The following is a 15,576-nucleotide window of genomic DNA, read 5'->3' as shown; positions in this document are numbered from 1 at the left end:
CCTCATGTTTGTTTTCTGAAGGAGAGGCCATGTAGTTATCGGTCATGTGATCTAGTGATGTGCTGCTACCTCCATCGCCTGTGCACTGTTTAGTTTTGTTGTCTCATGTTGACATAAAAGGCCACGTTAAAGCATCATGGGAATTACAAATGGAAATGTTGAGGTGTGCATTGTTTCTACATGCTCTACATGACTTTCACTCACAGTACACAAGGTCTATACCACTTAAATTATGTATATTTCAAAGGGACTCTGGTTCAGAATAGATCTGAACTTAATTCTATGGTCTTGGATATCTTGTGACATAAGCAGCTGCACTCAAAGCTTCGAGTCTGCAGAGCGCACACACTAAACAGTAATGCCAATATTCGGTTGTTGCTCCATTTAGTTTGTTGACTCACTGAATGTTTCATAGATTTAATCGAGTCTTCAAAAGCAAACAAACCCATTTGCATAATGCTCCTAAAAGATTTGCACCAGAAAATGTAATCACATCAGAGTAGAAAGCACTTAATATCCTGCAGGCTGTGTCACACTGAATCAGCCTTTCATTCCTTGTCAGTGTAAAGGCTTCAAAACAATGTGTCTTGATGGAGTAAGAAAATACAAGTGAATCTGACTCGATTTCTATGTGATTGCTGGGACTGGATGTCAGCATTTAAGTGTCATTCTTTCCAAATAAAAACTGTTATCTTTTCCAAATTCAGGTCCAATCTATTAGGTGAACTTTATTTGACTTCATACTTACATTCAGCATTTATATTCAACCTTAAACATGTCCGTCTTTGACCAGAATTTCACATTCAACCTTTGAAAAGTTTTGTGATGGGTCTCACATCCGAGTAAATTTGAAAACCTGTAGCTTTAAAGGTGGAATATGTAACAATTGGCCAACTGTCAAATTCATACTCAAATCCAAAAGGGGGCAGCATATCACCAGAGTAACTGCTCTCTGCCTCTAACTGTAGCTGCCGTTAGCTTGTCAGGTCAGTAAGCTCAGTTAGCCATGCAGCTAGCGGTTCAGACTGGGAGCTTGGGGACCAGGGGAGAGTACAGGACCAGGATTGGGCGGGGCTACCTGGATCTCCTGCTAAATTTAGAAGATATCTCCCGCAAGTTTTTTCCTGATTTTGTCGGCCCTTAGTCTTCTCCTACACCTGTCGATCCACAGGTGTGCAAAAGCTGTACTCTGTGAAACATTTTCTACTAAAATTCTCACATGAAGCCCCTTGAAGAGCTGTATTCTAAATGGAGGCCCTTGGGGACTACTGCATTTGTGAAAAAAGTAGGGGGAAACTGCATTTAATCTGGTAAACTACCTCTGGTGGTGTCACACAGTGGCAACGTTCCATTGTGGGTAATGTAGGCATCAGGTTTTGAAAAGGAAGACCAATGTGTGGAATAAAAAATGGCAATATCTCTTCTTGAGTCCAGCAGTGATATAGGGGTGAAACACCCAACTAGAGGACTGCTTTTTAAAACCTTGCGCCTACATTACCCACAATGCAACTTAGCCACTGATTGCAGTTACCCTTTAAATCTCTCAAAATCTTTTGTTTTTCTTTGTGTTTATGAAAACATATTGCCGCATTCGCCAGTTTTTTTTAAAATTTCTTACTGAACTTCAAACACATTGTAACTGCAGTGCTAACCTTCCATCTCAATGATCACATATACACTGTTTGTATATTTTAAAAGTTTACTTTACTTTAAAAAAGACAGGAAACCGATTACCTCAGAATGACCAAGTAAAGTAGTACAAGCTAAAAAGTTTTAACAACTTAAAATTATTAGTCTACTTTACCTGGTCATTTTGAGGTAATTTTTTGAAGTAAAGTCAGTTTGTTAGATTTTACAGTGTAGTCACAGCGCATAATTCAAATGCATTTATCTGGTGGCACACACAGAACTCAACCTCACTGCCCTGCATCGGTTTTTCTCCTTCAGTGAGGCAGTCATTTTGTGTGTGTTAACTATTCAAGATCATAGAAATAACATCTTGAGTTTCTGAGAGCAAATATTCACTCTTATGTAGAGAAAGGGTTTGTGTACTGTACCAACATTTTATGTGCTGTGGAGGCGACTAAAAGTGCTCAAGTACTCAGTGTGTGGAGGGATAGTATGTCTCATAGCTTTAATAACCTCAAAACTTCTGTTTTCTCTGTTCTGTTTAAAGCATCCATTCGCTCCTGTCCATCTCTCTTATGTGGAGTTGCACTTGAAAGATGAGTCAGATCTGAGTTTACTGTGTGAAACAGGGTTCCTGTTCTTGCTCTTTATGGATGTTATTGTAAAAGCAATGAAAAGAGAAGGTTTGCCAAAATAGGAATGTAAGAAAAGTTGGACTGGTTAAAGGTTTACATCTGATTCTTTTGTTCCAAAGCTGTTTTCTGTATAGTTTCTCATTCAGTCCGTCACAAAAGTTGAAATACTGTAACATGGTGACCCAATACCAAATCATTCACTTGTGAATGGGTGTAGTGTCTCTAAACGCTGTAGCTCTTTTGTACTTTGATCCATTTGTAGATACTTTATAAATGTTTCTACTTGATTTTACGACAGCCTTTTTGTTAGTGCACTGAGATTTCCTCTCCTTGTTAAAAGACTGCAAGCATTCTCCATAGTGTCCTTTTGAATCAGATGTATCAGTCCACCGTATGTGCTTGCTTTGTGAATCAAAGTTTAAAAAAAATTAGAAAAAAAGAGAAATCATTGGACAGTATTTATGGTGATTAATTATGTGTGGGTGTGCATGTGAAAAAATACAACTTTTATAACCAAATTAAATTTGATATTTTTTAGAAAATGACTGTTGTACATTCATTTGTTGATGTCTTGGGTTTTTACTAAAAGGAGGAGGTCAGATTTAGACCTTTCACATACTCCACATAACAAATGTAAGTCGGTGATATTAATATTCTGGTCATCTGAGAACCCACTGTACAGTCACAGGCTGTCCTTCAACAGACTTTCATTAATGTGTTATTTAGCGAGTTAATGAGTCTGTCTTTTTTAGTTCAGTGGTTTGGGGTCTGCGCTCAAACCTCTCTGAAGAGTTTCAGCTTAATAGAAAAGATATGAAGAATCCTTATGTGGTTCAACGCTGTATTACATTATAAAAGCTAACGATGAAGGCCAAGTAATTCATGCCAGTCGTGAGATGTAACAAAGTGCTTTGACTCAAGTAGGCCAAATTCAAGGTATTGGTGCCACTTTATCAGCAGAGACACATTATGACAGTTCTTAATTTCCCTTCCTCTCCAGAGAAAACCAAAGTGTATGCCCAAATTTGATGCTTTAGATTTTTTCTGAGGCTGAGGTTCTGAGGTTTCTGGGCTGAGAAATTCCACCCTCTTTGTAAGTTAAAATAAAAGCATAGCATATCCCAGTGCATCAAATCAAACACAAACAATACAATAACAAGCAAACATGAGTAAGAACAGACGTGACATGTACTCTACAGAACAGCTTCGCAAAAACAGACATAAGCAAGGACAGACAGAAGCAAAGACAACCATAGGCAGAGAATGATTTTTAGAAACAGGACAACAGTAACCACACAGTAAAAACAGTAACTCAAATTTAGGTCAAGCAACAGGCAGTTTAGCAGCATACAAATTGTCTACTGACAGACATTTGCCAAGTGATAATGGTATTGAACGTACTGCTGACAGATGGCTTATAAACCGTGTTCTTAACCGTCTAGAAAAGGACCTGTAAGTGGTGAGTTCCCTAATATGAACATGAGCAAATGAGACCGTCACTGAGAAGATTGGCTATTTCTTCATACTTATTCTTAATGCCTGTCACCTGGTCGGATTATGACTTATCCTGGTTGGATAAGTCATAAAATTAAAACATTTTTTCATGGGGGAGAGCAGAGGATAAATCTTTGTGTCTCACAGCCCGAGGAAAGAAACTGCTCTGTAGTCTTTTGGTACTGTAAGGCACTCAGAATAAAGTTTACTTTGGCTCAAACTATTGACAGGGGTCTCTTGAGACATGTCACGATGAGAGCAGACAAGGTGGACCCAAATGCAGTAGACTGCAGGCTCGCTGATCAATTGCAGAACTTTATTCCAGGATGAATCACAAGAACAGAACTGGAACAGGCAAATACAACAACGGATGACTCAACAAAGACTGGACTCACATACAAACTAAACTAATGAGGGGGTGAGTTGCAGGTGGAGAGACAGAGAAACACAGGTGTGGGCAATGAATGGAAAAACACTAGGAACAGAGAAGGAGCTGATAGGCTGGAAAGACCAGTAGGAACAGGGCTGATTAAGGAGATGCAGTGCAGGTGTGGAGGGACAACAGAAAACTCATAAAACACAAATAAAATGAAACTGAAACAATAGGACCATGGTGAGAAGTCGACTTTTTAGAGATAAGCGACATTGTAGGATCCTATTGAATATGATGCATTGCAGTAGATTAAACCACCCAGCAACATATAAAGTAGTTACAATATCTCAGCCTTAAATGTATACAGCAGTAAAATGCTACATGAACATTGGAGCAGCAATAACATTAGTCTAACAACATCATATCTAATAGTAAAACACTGACAGGGACAGTTCACTGTACCATGATTAATTATACTCCTGATACTTTACGCACATTTTTGAATCCAGGACTTTCAATTGTAGTGGAGTATTTTCACAGTATGGTAGTGATACTTTTACTTAAAGTGGCGACAGTGTTATTTCCCAGACTTATTACAACAATACAGGACAAAATGTAATACAGTCATTGAGTCCATGATAGAAATGGATCACCGGTCAACCTCCCTTTTCCTGGCTGACCGCCTGCTCAGTGGCAGACAAAATTTATAGTGATTTATAGCGAATGCTGGTTTCATTACTCTATATCCATTACATTGTGCAGTCAACATTTACTTCATAATGATACGTTGAAGCAGAAAACTTGTCTATTGCCATTTTTGGTAGAGGATATGAATACCTCTTCCATCGCTGATTTATTCATAAAACTTCAATATTGAAAGTCTGATTGCCGTTGGGAGTAGATTGGCTACATTTTTGATCATATTTTCATATCCTGGACTGATGATCCTGACAGATGGCTGTCCTGAATCTTCAATCATCACAGTGTCACACAAATGAATCAGATATTTGAATATATTAAAACAAAAGTGCACTGAAATGTATGGTGTTTGAAATTAAACATGTAGATACATCATCTCATGTATACATGTATAACCTGGGTATGTATTTCAGGATTAATATGAGACACCATCACCTCATCTTCTTCTCAAAGAAATGAACCGAACCACTTGACAGACTGCTAGTGGCTATCTACTGTAAAATGTTTGTTAATAGTGAGTGTGTCCTAATAGGTGCAGTCAGAAGTATTTCAGAGGTTTCTCTATTGATTTACTAGCAATTAGCAATTAATCTTTTTTTTTTTATCATACCCTCAGGAGCTCGGTACACTTTGGAAAGGTAGACACCAAAGTTTGCTATATCATAGGTTGCATAATGACAACCATTTGATTTCATTAAGACCTCAGGTTGTAATCAGCTGCATAAAGTGCTTGTTTAGATAGAAAATCCCCAAATCACCTTTAATTCTCTGTGATGCCTCACGCTGATTAACGAAAGACAATAACAGGATGAAAGTGACAGTTATCTTTTGTGATAATTTCTATCAAGACAAATTACGTGATTTAATGAACTGATTTAGACAAAGTTTATTATATTACTGACTAAACTACGTTTTTTATCCAAACTTAATAGTCTCTCCACCAGCAGCTGTCATTCAGCCCAGAAGATCACAGCAAATCATATCCTGTCTGTCATTACATCAGTGACTGGAGGGTTGGTGACAATGGTGGCACTTCATAAACAACAAGACTGGCTGTCTGTAAAAATTAGATGTGCAATTAACAAGGCATGAGATCTGAAGTGTAACAGATGTCGACTCTCATCCACGACTTCAAACTGGTTCTGACTGGAAGGAGGCTGAAAAGGTGAGCTGCAGTGCAGAGTCAAAGTGGTTCAGTTCAAGATCTCATTTGAACAATTAGAGTGTCAAAGTTGTCAAAGTAACAAAAACATGTGCACTTGATTAACTTGTGTCATTTCAGAAGAAGAAATAACATAAAATAACATCTGACAAATGCAAAGCTTTATAATTAATAATTAAGTCTAACAGCAAGTATGAGTGGCCGTACAAGCCATAATTAATTGTGGCTCCCCTTCATAAATGCATACATACATATATATATATTCACTCTCTGTATACAGATATAGCCTATTCTTACATACATATATATATCTTACATTTAAAATCAATCTACTCATATACATACAGTATATTGTCATTTTCACATATTTATTTGCTTGAAGCTAACATGCACTTATTTTGTCTCATCTCCTTTGGAGTACATGACTTTCACTGGCACTGGAAGTTCTTCCTTAAATGCACAGTATGTAATTTCTGCTACAAGTGGTCTCTCAATAAAAAAAAAAAAAAAAAAGATATAAGGAGAATGGGATTGGTTGCTGCCACCATTGCAAATGAAAATCTATCTATGTGACTCAGGCAGAAATGTTCACGGGCAAGGCAATATTTAAAACTTTTATTCATGTTATGTTTATTCTAGTTCAACAACTTCCTTTCTCACATGTATCTTGTTGTGTATTCCCACCAACAAATGACTAATTGAAATGCACCATTACCTTAAGTAAACTTACAGTTTTCTTTGGGTTTGAACGTTGTTAGAAAATAATTGGGACAATTAAGTACACAGCTCAATAAAATATAAAACACAGGTCTAGTTGTTTTTAGACATTTTATTGCAGAATTTTAAGCCCAGGATATAATTTTAGCAGTTAAAGTTTTAGTTTTAATGTTTTGCTGCAGCCCTTTTGTATTCTATTTTTACATTTCTACAATCTTTGCAGGCACATATTGGCATGTGTACAACTGTCTGACCTGTCGCCGCTTTCATGCTGTTACACCACAGTCCTCAGGAGGGCAGCAGCGCTTTTCAGTTGAGCAGTGACAGAGTGTGACTGTGAAGACTGCAGTTTCACGATGAGGGATGGGACACGCAGGGTGACCTAGGTCTCATCAATGAATCCAATTGTCTGATTAAACATTTGCTGATGTCAGCACAGTTACAAGTCATCAGCACACAGACACACATTTCACATCAGAAAAAGTCCTTCAGCCCTCTCTTCCTCCTCCTCCTCCTCTTTTGTAGCCTTCTCCACATGAATATTTGTTTTCACCATTTGCTTAATTTTAATGTTGACTCAAGCAGAAAAGAGAACCTCAAAGACTGAAGGAGAAAAATACTGCAGTGTTTCAGCTGGGTTATGCTGAAAAACACAATCTGTTCTCAGCAAGCTAAGAAAGAAAGGAGATTGAATTTGTAAATCAATTAATCTTTGTTTTGTTGCTTCTGATGTTTGCCCTATACTCTCCTCTTCCTCTGTCCTTCCTCTCCCTGTCTCACTCCCCTCCCTTTCCTCCCCTCTCCTCTCCCTCTCTACCGCTCGCTCTTGCCCTTATTTTCCCTCCATCCAACAGATCTATATTGAGCTGTAAGTCTCTGCACTCCCCGAGGGCCATTGGATGTTTAAAATTCTTGCCAGTTGTAACCTCTCTATCACTCGCTTTCGTCCTGCCTGCTACGGCACCAGAGGGGGGCATGAGGAGACATCCATCTTCCGCTGGCCTTTCTGAATATTTCACAAAACCTCCGAGTGCCAGTTAAACACTCGACGTCCGTTTGACCCCCCTGCCAAAAAATCACAGCGGGGATCTCCCAGGTAAAATATTTTAATTCGACTTTGATATACCGAGAGCCCTTTTGTCATGTTGCAAGCTGGAGATTTCTTTTGAAGTCTCTTGGCCTGGGCAGTTTTTTAAAACTTCACTAAGTTCTCACAGTAGGTGTGTGGTAAAGAGGGTTGTATGAGAGATTTGTAAAATAATTGAGTATTCATGATATGTTATATATATATATAAATATACACTTTATATGTACACTATGTATGTACACTACAGTATATCCTTCTATGGATTCTTACAGGGCCAGACCAAACAGCTAGAGGGCCCTGGGGCAAAAATTACCCTTGGGCCCCTATTTACTCTCCCTTCAGTCAAGTCATCACAATTGTATTTATATATTCGAGAATCATAATTTGCCTCAAGGGGCTTTACAGTCTATACAGCATATGACACCCTATGTCCTAATTTTGATGATGAAAATAAAGATAAATGTACTGTAGATTGTAAACAATGACTCCAGTGAATGAATCCAGTGTGGACGTGCCTTAAACCAGCGTTTTTTTCAATGACCAGCAAGGGGAATACTCCACTGGTTTCAAAAAGAAGTCTGATTGTATGTAAGCTTATGAGAAAATGACTCGACTGCTCACTTGATTTTTTACCTCAGTAAACAGTTTCCTAATGAGTTTATGGTCTCAATCGTTAGTTTCAAGTCTTCTTTAATACAGCATGATGTTCATTTAGTAAATTATTGTCCAACAGGGTATGCTTTAGGGCATGGCTAGCTTGAGATTGACAGGTCGCTACCACGGCGTGCCCTTGAGGTTCCAAATCAGATCCAATCTGGACATCATCCTTAGCTAACTTCTCCAAAAATACCAAGATGGTGACGGCAGTGATGCCAAACCCGAGGCTTCACTTAAATGCAAACCAATAGGTGACGTCATTGTAGGTTTACACTTGATGGTTAATGAAGAGTATGGATCCAGGAGGACGTAAAGCAGCTTTGGGTGTCCCCAGATAGATAGGACATCAGCTGCACGACTCCCTCTCAAGCATTGAGACGTGAAAGGAGAACAGGCCACTCAAACACAGAGGAGTCTGCACAGCGTTCACACAGATAGGAGAGACAAACAAACAAACAAACAAACACACAAACAGAGACAGCAAGAGAGACAGAGAGAGATGACAGCATGCAGACTAAGGAGAGAGAGGAGAGAGAAGCATAGGCTGAATATCCTGGGGGATGATCTAGCTCCAAATGTCGGGATGAAGCAACGACAGCTAAGAGCGAGAGGTTCCCGGATCGCCGATGGCCGAGCAGAGAGGAGCCTTAGTGAAAAGAAAGAACTACAGAGAAAGAGAGAGAGACGCACAGCTTGGCAGCTCGTGGGAAACAGAAACCAAAACAACAGAAGGTTAGAGAAACACAGCGCTTATCATAACTTTACAGTGTGTTTGCTGATTTCTCATTGGCCGGATAAACACGAGCTGTAAGTACTAAAGTCAACAGATTCATCGAGACTGAGACCGACCTGCTGTAAGGATGACAGTAACAGGGACGAACCTGAGGTATGGAAAGATGAGCACTAATTGAAAGTTAGGGCGAAAACATTAGATTTAAAGGTCTCAACAGAGTCAGCCTGCCATTCTGTCATTTCAGAAGAAAAGGGGTATTATAGGAAAAGGCCCTGCAGCCTGCAGACGTCTCTTCCAACTCTGGAGACTGACGGGAGCTCTCTATTCTGTGAGTGTAGAGCACAGGATTGGATATAAGGTATAATGAGATTTGACAGATATGAATGACTTTGAATTCTGATCTGGCATGGAAAGAAAGCCAAGAAATTGAAGCTAAAATATCTTGATGTGCATGTATTCTATTAACATTAATAATATACTGAGATTCCAGTGTTGGGGAGACTTAAACTACATGTAGTTGAACTACATAGCTTAACTACAATTTGCTGTAACTTGCTGGTAGTTAAACTACATTCATATTTTGTGCTGCATCAAGTATTTCAACTACTTTTTGGGTCATTTTTTGTAGTTTAACTACTCAATTTACAAACTACAATTTTGGCCAATAACATGAAATATTTTTTTTTATAAAAAAGACCTATATAATATAAATTTTATTTTATTTTTCTTTGAAAAAAGGCATGAAACATGTCATGACATGCTAAGCCAACGCTGCCTCTGATTGGCTTGCCCTGGCAGCACTCAAATGCTTCACAGAGTGGGTGGGTGTTTGTGCCAAGGAAGGCACTGCTCATATGGCACAAGCACGTCATGGACAACCTTCCCGATGCGCCCCCGACCAGCCAGCCCAACCATGGCCATTTGAGCATGTACAACTTTGACAGACTGCTAATGTGTCGTGTCAACAAGCGATTCTGCCCTGGCATCTAGTTCTAGTGCCTAAATGTTAGTGCCTCTGAAGTTCCTGTGATGTTGACCAAAAATGTCAGCTTTTGTTCTTTAAAAAATAAAACATGAGTTGAGAGGCATATTTCTGCTGGCATGTGAATTTTTTGTAGGCTATTATATTTTGTTTCATATACACCATATGTTGATTTATTTAACGCTGAGTTAAATGAGTATAATGAGTATAAGTAGTTGCTAAAGCTACTTTTTTAAGCAGTAGTTTTACAAACTACATTTCTCCGGGGGTAGAAATGTAGTTTGTTCAAACTACTGCCAGGCTGAACTACATGTAGTTTTACAAGCTACGCTTTCAAAGTAGCTTCCCCAACACTGTGAGATTCTTTCAAAGTATGTTTGTGTGCATGCAATTTCTGGTCAGTCTTACAACATTAAACGGTGCCATATGTAAGAGTTGGCCACCTGTTGGAATTATACTCCAAACAAGTAGGGGGCAGCATATCATCACATAACTGTTACTGCTACCAACTGAAGCTGCTGCTTGCCAGTTAGCTCAGTTAGCCGTGCAGCAAGCGTTGCGGACTGGAAGCTCGGAGCGCTGGGGAAACAGCACAGGAGCTTTGGACCCGGGTGGGAACGGGCTAGCTGGTTAGCATGCTAACCTTGGTAGATATCTCTGCAACACAATACATAGACATCATAATGTCAAATCTGTTGTTTCCTCACATTCTGTTATTAACTCTAGTTAATTTTTCAATGTTTTCAACTAAAATTCTTACATGTTGCATGTTTAGTAGCATTTCAGAGAGGTATGGGACTTTTTTTTAAGTTTCATTTTTTTTAATACATCTTTTCCCAGTGTAAACACATGTTTTTCAGATATTTCACATGACAAAACAGCACTTTAATATATAATGTTTAAGCCAGACCTGAGGAATAACATCACATCGAATTCTGCTCTGGTCTAAAGCCGTTTACTGATGGGAAGAGAGCTCAGACAGTGCTTTTTTACTTTTAGGATTCAAAAGTGGATTTATCTTCACTCCCATTTATCAGTGCTATACTGCAGCAGTGATCTGCTAAGGAGAAATTAAACAAACTGTTACTTTGCGTAAACTTGTCGATTTTCTCTGGGTTTGAACATTGTTGGAAACATTTGGGATAATGTAAGTACACAACTCAACAGAATATATAATACATTTTAATGCAGACTTGCTACACATTATATCTTTAAAGCCTTTGTTATGTCACTTCATGTTAATTCTGCATATTGAGGAAGACTCAGAGGACGGTTTTCCACCATTTATTCCACTCTCTGCAGGATGACAATACATCACTTAATTCCAGTATATATTCTCCAGGTTGTTCACAACTCATCTAGACCTGATGCTGTGATATGACCTAGAGCTGTGTACAGTACGTTTAACATAATACCCTTTCAGCTGAGGTGAGAAAAATTCTCAACAAACAAAGCTACATCACAGTGAAAAGTTCACCTGTGTGTCCATCTATCCACTCCAACATTTCCCAGCAGGTGGTTTGAGGCAAGCCTCTTACCTGTCCGTCGTGGTGCTCTGCGGGCAGGCTGTCGGTGGGAGCATATACCACCTGGCTGGTAACTCATTCCAGGCATCCCGCAGGGGTGGAGAACTGATGTTTATGGCAGCTGGGCTCCGAAAGAGCATTCATTCGTCATCAGCGGAAGAATGTTGGCCGACGCCAGGGTGCGGGCTTCGCCTTGGTGATTCATCTTCAGCTGAGAGCTTCGAGTGGGAGACTTCCACAGGGCTCAACTTGGCTGGAGAGCCCTCAGAGCTCTAGCACCACAGGCGTTGAAAAGACTGGTTGCCCGGCTGGCTGGCTGCCCCCTGGCAGGCTGAAGTGCTAAGTGTTATTACACAGGTGTAACGGCAGCTTTATGCTCAGAGACTGTTCTCCAGCACTCCCTGGAGATCAGAGTAGAGAATACGGAAGCAGTTTGCAATGATTTCCACTCAGAGGCCTTGATAAATGCTTATGGCTCCAATTGTTTTGGGTATTTCTTGAAACACTTTTTCTTCTATTATTCTATTCACGTGCTCCCATGCTAATCAGATGCCGCATCAACGGCATGAAACAGAGTTGATCTGATGGATTGATGAAGTTAAGACAATAGGATACAGCTGTAGTTCTACATCCATCACTGAGCAGGATTACTGTCGGTAGGTAAATAGGTCTACTAATCATACGATGACCCTGGTGTGCACTGACAGACTCCAGGTGAACTTTGATACAAACTATCCTAGTTCATTTATACAGAGATCTATGTATGTAGTGCACATCCCTTGTGCCGGTTGTAATTTCCTTATTTGCTATTTTTTTTGTACATTTGTGGTTTGAAGGGTATTCAAAGTAGGAACAGGTAAGAACATTTAGTTTTTTGCCATTGTCATTTTATGTGCAGTGCTATTTGGTAACATCTACTTCCATCTTTACTCATCTGGCTCATCCTTTTTTAATGTTTAATGGAGAGAGGTACACACTTCAACAGATGGGGCAAGAAAACAGTGAAATTAAATATGAAATGAAATCCAAATCAGTGCATTTTGAAATTGCAAGTACAGCAATGAGATGCATTATTTCAGGTTTTATCAGAATGTGATCAGTGGTATCAGAGATATGAATGAGCAAATACTGGAGCCGATAACAGATGAACACAAATTTTGGTGGACAAAGAGAGTAGTGTAATGACTGACTTATAAGCGGACAGTTTATCTTATGCTGCCTTGACAAGCCATCCAATATCTGGATTTGTATTTCAAACCAATATTTTTATTTAATTTGTAATAGATGGACTTAATTCAGCAGCAGATTCAAGACTGAGTTACAGCTATGCAAACACATTTGTTAGGCTGCAGGCTAATGTAGGCACAGTGGTACCTTTTTTTGAGCTAAATGCTAATATCAGAATGCTAACATGGTCACAATGAAAATGCTAATGTTTGGCACATATTACAATGTTCACCATCTTACATCACTTTTACACCAACGTGTGTATATGGAGGTTTTTTTTTTAAAAGTCTGGTAAACCCAGTAAATAGGCCATTGACTCCCTTCCCATTACCACGTGGTGAGTTTGCCTCACTGTTTTTCCATCAACACGAACGCACCGGAAAAACAGTGAACAGTAGAAAGCAGCAGATCATATACCTCATCAGACTACATGCAAAAGACATGAAAACTTGTATGTTAAAGTCCTAATCAAAAACATTCTGATGTGGACACATTGTATTTTCTGGAGCTGATAACGGAAGTTGCTACTGATACTGATACTGATACCACTTGATACTGATCAGGCATCTGACAAGGCTCACTTAGAGACACAGAAGCCGACTGAATGATGTTCGAGTGCTGCTTGAACAGAGACTGTTGGAAAAGTATTTACTAGCCAGCATCTTTAACTTCAACACGTCATAGCAACGTGCCTGACAAGGGGCGGAAATTAGTGTGTCCACCCAGGCGTTGTGTTCCCATCACAGCCAATCAGAGCAGAGTCATTTGATGTGGGAGTGAAAGCCGACTGTACCCATTCATATTAAAGACAAAAGCCAGATGTTTGTGGTTATTGGTGATTTTTTGTACTTTGTAGGCATTTGCTCATCCAAAATCACAAATTCAATTTTGACCTGGCACGAGATGAAATTATCCCTAAAGTGATCACAGTTCATCCTGACAGGAACATGAACATCTGCACCAGATGTATTAGCTATCCATCCAATAGTTGTTGAGACATTTCGTTCTGGACCAAAGCAAAGAAACAACCAACCAACACTGACAGAATGGGATTGCCATCCATAGAATCACACTGTCAGTGTGGCTAAAAAAGTCAATTCTCTGGCTCTGAACAGAAGTCACTGAGGTTATTCCTCCTGCTATTTATCTCTTTCAACATCTCAATAAGATGCAGCTTTCTGTTTAATAACATCAACACATCTAGCAGGATTTAGGTCTTGACCCATGTTGCTCCACATCAAATGACCTCCACAAACCTTTGAGCCACCTGGCAGCAGCAGCTTTATATCCTGCCCTGTTGACACACATGGTGCATCGGACCACCCCTCCGTCATCTCTAATAGCACCAGCAGCAGGTTGCATGTCTGGAACAACAACTGAGATCTGGAGACGTTCCCAGACTATATAGTTGGTGGCCTTTGCCACTGTCAGCATTAATAATTACATCCGGCCAAAAAACACAGACGAACTGCTCAAATGAATGCTCAGTGGCATCAAAATACATTAGCTCACCCTGCACTGTAAACACCACAGCAATGTGTAGAGTGAAACCAAGTCTCTCTCCTGAGGTGATACAGACTCCATTAGTTCTTCAAAGTTTTATTTGGCATTTAGAGATCCCTAAATTTCTCTCTAAGGCACATATTTATTTTAATCAGCCTTTGCTGTCAGGAGAGGAAATGTTTATTCGCTCGTGATGCCTGCATGCATAATGCCGTCACCTTGGCACCGGTGCCACCTCGCAATAAAACAGGCACTGAGGCACCGGGCACAGTGGGTTTAGTTGGAAGACATTCTGCCAGTAAAGCACATTTGTCTTAGAGAGCAGGTATTTAGGGGGTTGTCACAAAGTGGAGAAGTGAAGACTAGTCTGTCCAAGCTCATTTAACCCACTAGGTGTTCTTTACCTTAAATCTGGTGTCAGCACTTAGTGTGATAGTCCCCCTACAGAACCAGAGCAGAGTGGTTGGGATCCACAGTGCTTTAACTGCACAACCTCTCCTCCTCTTAGACCCCATCGTCTCCCTGGTTGTAGGGCACACTGCAACAAGACACCATGCTATTTCAGTTATGGCTTTGAACTCACACTGACGCTCACTGTACCTCATTATAATGAGTGTATGAAATTTTAGGTCACGGCAGATGAAGTGATACATATAAAAAGGGGGGAAAAAATATAATTACTCAGAGTGTTAAGAAATTAAATGTGGCCTGAAGGCCTGCTGCAGCACAGAAGAAGAAAAAAAAAACACTTTTCTTTATTCAACTGTGAGCACAGTAAAGTGTGGGCACATACTGTATGTGATAGTCTCAAATTGTCAATAAACTATACTACAGTCTAGCAGGACACATACTGTATGAGACAAAAGAAGAGTTTGCATGAATGTTTGCCGATCCTTTGTTCCATGTTGCCAATTGTATAGTGTGCTGCAGTGACACCACAAGGCTTTAGATATAGTGCCTGCATCCATCTGCTCCATCCAACTCAGTACCATCCCATGTGATGCTGAGGACTGAGAGTGTGCAGCTGACAGCTGGCCAAAACTGCACTCGTCAACTATTTCCCTCTTCAAATCTGGTTTAAGTAATGCTGGGATTAATACGGCCTTCTAATTGTGATTTGAACAGCTTTCTATGTTTTAGAAATTTAAAGGT

The sequence above is a fragment of the Pagrus major genome, chromosome 12 (genome assembly GCF_040436345.1).
Source record: "Pagrus major chromosome 12, Pma_NU_1.0".
Lineage (NCBI taxonomy): Eukaryota > Metazoa > Chordata > Actinopteri > Spariformes > Sparidae > Pagrus > Pagrus major.
Note: the sequence above shows the minus strand (reverse complement) of the source record.